At 38.8% G+C, this 4,423-nt stretch overlaps 1 pseudogene; it reads left to right on the forward strand.

The window, feature by feature from the left end:
• The first annotated feature begins 387 nt into the window (after positions 1 to 387).
• Positions 388 to 1,706, forward strand: LOC102827902 (annotated as a pseudogene).
• The last annotated feature ends 2,717 nt before the right edge of the window (positions 1,707 to 4,423 follow it).

Consider the following 4,423-nt stretch of genomic DNA (forward strand, 5'->3'; position numbering starts at 1 on the left):
ATTTAAAATACTGGTGTCATAGCTTCCAGAATCACAGCAACTCACAGGCCACCACAGTATGACAAACTGACAGATGAGTAGTGGCCTTATGTTATATGTTATTGTTATTTGCTGTTGAGTTAGTTTCAACTTGTAGCAACCCAGTATAGGGTTTCCAAGAACCAAGGTGAGTTTGAACAGCCCATGTTGTGGTTGAAATCGACCTTGATGTTGAGTGCTTATGCTATAGTGCCTCACTAGGACTCCCATGCATAACTATGGTAAAGATGCCCAGAATATATAACTAAAGAACATTACTTGCCTCAACTCTTAGCTTGTCGAGGACAGTAGCCAAGCTTCACTGTCTGCTCTTGTTGCCTCTTCCTCCCCTCCTAACCCATAGTCGGCATGTGTGAATGCACCTCCATTCATGTCAGCCAGATTGGCAATGCCTGTTGAAAGGTCTACTGTCTGGAACATGGTATCTGGCCCAACGGTCAGATGCTAAGTGACAAGACCATTGAAGAAGGAGATGACTCCTTTAACACCTTTTTCAATGAAAGAGTTATTGGCAAGCATGGGCCAGAGCACTATTTGTAAACCTGAAACCCATATTCACTGATGAACTTTGCACTGACACCTACCACCAGCTCTTCCACCCTGAACAGCTCATCACAAGCAAGGAAGAACTATGCCCTTGGGCACTGCACTATCATCAGGAGATCATTAATCTCGTCTTGAACAGAATCCACAAGCTGACTGACCAGTGCACAGATCTTCAGGGCTTCTTGGTTTTCCACAGCTTTGGCTGGGGAATAGAATCTAGGCTCATATCTCTGTTGATGGAACACCTTTCTGTTGATTATGACAAGAAATCCAAAGCTGAGTTCTCCACTTATCCATCTCCCCAGCCTCCCAGCTTTCCACAGCTGTAGCTAAGCCCTACAACTCCATCCTCACCACCCATACCACCCTGAGACACTCAAATTGTGTCTTCATGGTAGACAATGAGGCCATCTATGACATCTGTTGAAGAAATCTTCATATTGAGTGCCCAACCTATACTAACCTTAATCACCTTATTAGCCAGATTGTGTCCTCCATTACTGCTTTCTTAGATTTGATGGTGTTTATCTGACAGAACTCCAGACAAACCTAGTGCCCTATCTCAACATCTACTTCTTTCTGACCATGTATCTCTCATCATTTCAGCTGAGAAAACTTACCATGAAGAACTTTCTGCAGCAGAGATTAGTAATATTTGCTTTGAGACAGCCCACCAAAAGGTATAATGTGATCCTCACCATGGTAAATGCAGGGCTTGCTGCCTATTTTTCCATAGTGACATGGTCCCAAGAGATGTCAATGCTGCCATTGCTACCATAAAACCAAGCATCCAGTTTCTGGATTGGTGCTCCACTGGCTTCAAGGTTGGCATTAATTACCAACCTCCCACTGTGGTACCTGGTGGATACTTGGCCAAGGTACAGTGAGCTGTGTGAATGTTGAGGAACACCACAGCCATTGCTGGGCCCGGGCTCACCTGGACTACAAGTTTGACCTGATGTATGCCAAACATGCCTTTGTTCACTGGTATGTGGAGTAAAGGGATGAAGGAAGAAGAGTTTTCTGAGGCTCATGAGGAAATGGCTGCCCTTGAGGACTATGATGAGGTTGGTGTGGATTCTGTTGAAGGAGAGCATAAGGAAGAAGGAGAGGAATACTAATTCCTTTCAGTTCTGTAGCATGCCACACTCATCTTCAGCTTCTGTGTTATCTGACAAAACTTTCTGGTTAGATTGTCTTCACTACCAACTATGATCATGTCCTATTTTTCCATGTGTAGCTGTAAGAAGAAGAAGAAAAAAGAATAAATAACTAGCAATTTGAAACTTGGTTATGTGAGGGAGTAGAAATGGAGGAGGATTTATGAAATATTTAGGTCGTTATTTTCATTTTATGTCCTTGCGATACTTCAGTTGTGATAAGGACATTTTACAGGTATGATAATTATATTTCAGTTTCATTATTTGTTCTCCTTATGTTCATATCTACTTCTTTTTTTATCATTTGCCATAGTTAGGTAGAGCTGAGTTTAACCTCCCCTCTATAAATCACATCTGTTCAGTTTCCTGATAAATTGTACATCACATTTTTAAAGCTTTTTTACTTAAAATATTAAATCTTCATTACCCATGATACATCTTATCACAATGTGGTTTTCATCTTTAAATTCCTTATGTGTTTTCTTTAAGCTTGACTAATTTTGAAATTAGTACTTTTAATTCTATTTTCTTTTGTATGATTTAATTGTCAAATCCTGCTCTAACTACTTACTTACTCATGGACTCCTTCTGCATTCATATATTACATCCCATAGATATTCCCATAGATATAAATTCTCATAGGATAGCATTTGCTACCCTTGAGGAATAGAAGCTGAAGTCAAGGAACCAAACAACATATTTCCTTAGGAAAATCTGCTGCACACGATCTCTTTAAAGTGTTCAAGAGCAAAGATAATCAGTTTGAGGACTAAGGTGCACCTGAGCCCAGTTATGATATTTCCAATAGCCTCTTATGCATGTGAAAGTTGGACAATGAATAATGAAGATTATAGAGGAACTGATATATTTGATATAGGAAGTACCCTGGACTGTCAGAAGAATGAACTGGTCTGTGTTAGAAAAGTATAGCCAGAATGTTCCTTGGAGACAAGATGAGAGACTTTGTCTCTCATACTTCAGACATATTATTAGGAGGGACCAGTCCCGAGAGAAGGACATTATGCTTGGTAAAGTGGAGGGTCAATGAAAAAGAGGAAGACATCCAATGAGATGGATTCACACTGTGGCAGCAGCAATAGGCTCAAACATAACAAGAATTATGAGGTTGATGCAGGACTGAGTAGTGTGTCATGCTGCTATGCATGGGGTTGCTATGAATAGGGACTGACTCGATGGTACCTAACAATAACAACATAGTAAAAAAAACAACATTGCATGCATGGTCTAATATGGTCAACTATGGAACTTAAAAACCCAAGGATAAAGTTCAGAAGGTTTGGGGGGATGAGGGTAATGGAAATAGGAGACACAGGAATGAAGTGTGATTAGTGATGATACATTGAGGGGATTGTAATCGATAACATAAAACAAAATTTTTGAATGTAAAACTGATGATCTGCTTTATAAACCTTCACCCAATTCACAATAAAAAGTTTATAAAGGAAAGTTAGCTGGGATTGAAATTATTTTATCATAGAAGATTTCTAGAAATGTGAAATAAGTGGTTACAAATGTAACTTGATTTAAAAAAAAAAAAAGCTGATAGGTTTTGGTTTTTCCTAAACATATTCTTTATTGACTCAATTTTCAAATAGAATTAAATTTAAGCCCTTAAAATCATAGGGGTTCAATAAGCAATTATTTTTCAGAAGTATATTAAATCCTAGAACTTTGACAGGACACTAAATCATTAAACCCCTTTTGAAACAGTTTAATTGGTTGTCACCTAACATAAAGCAGAGGTCAAATGAATGAAGGTTTATGTATAGAAGGGTGGAAATTTAATGGCATTATTTTGGAGTGCAACTTTCATAGTTTGGGTTTTCCTGGTGCTGACTCAAAGACAAGAATTCATATGCAAGTGACTTATGGAGAAAATGCTCCCAGGAAAAACCAGGAAGAGAGTCAGTGGGAGAATCAGACAAAACTCATTGCTATTCGGTGAATACGCACCCATGGCAATTTTGTTGTTGAGAGCTGTTGAGGTGATGCTGACACTGTATAGGATTTTCAAGGAACAGCTGATGGGTTTGAAGTGCTAACCTTGTGGTTCAATCCAGTGCTGGTCCTACAGTGCCACACCAGGAGAGGAAAAGGTCAAACAAGAATGTAGTTTCAGGCAAACGCCACCGGCCTATAGGATAGTTGCAACTTAATTCTACAGGAGTCTCTAAAGGGTAGACTGTATCTCAGAGTTTGGCTGCCCTGATGCAAGAGAGCTAACTTTTTACAATCTCTCTTTAAACCAGACCATCATTATAAGAAAGGACAGAAACACCAAACTTGTCTAACTCTCTTCACAGGTGTAAGTAGTTCTACTTTGAATAAGAGTCAGAGATACAGGCTGTTATACGCAAAAAGGAAACAAACCTTTCACTTTTGCTTATAAAAGCCTATACCTCAGATTCTTGTTCAGAGTAATACAATCAACAATGAACTTGGAACAATTAAAAATTTTTGAAGTACTGTGATAATGTTGTGGTGTGACAGGTAATTTTGATTTATGTATGTAAACTTTGTCCCATTATTTTTTTACATGATTATATGATTAAATAATTATTATTTTGAAAAAAAAAATTATTAAAACTTGTCGAGGCCCTATGTCGGGGTCCAGCCTCGACAAGGAAGTGTGGGTGTCACGAAGAAGGGAGATCTGG

The sequence above is a fragment of the Chrysochloris asiatica genome, unplaced genomic scaffold, assembly GCF_000296735.1.
Source record: "Chrysochloris asiatica unplaced genomic scaffold, ChrAsi1.0 scaffold00082, whole genome shotgun sequence".
In the NCBI taxonomy this organism is placed as follows: Eukaryota; Metazoa; Chordata; class Mammalia; order Afrosoricida; family Chrysochloridae; genus Chrysochloris; species Chrysochloris asiatica.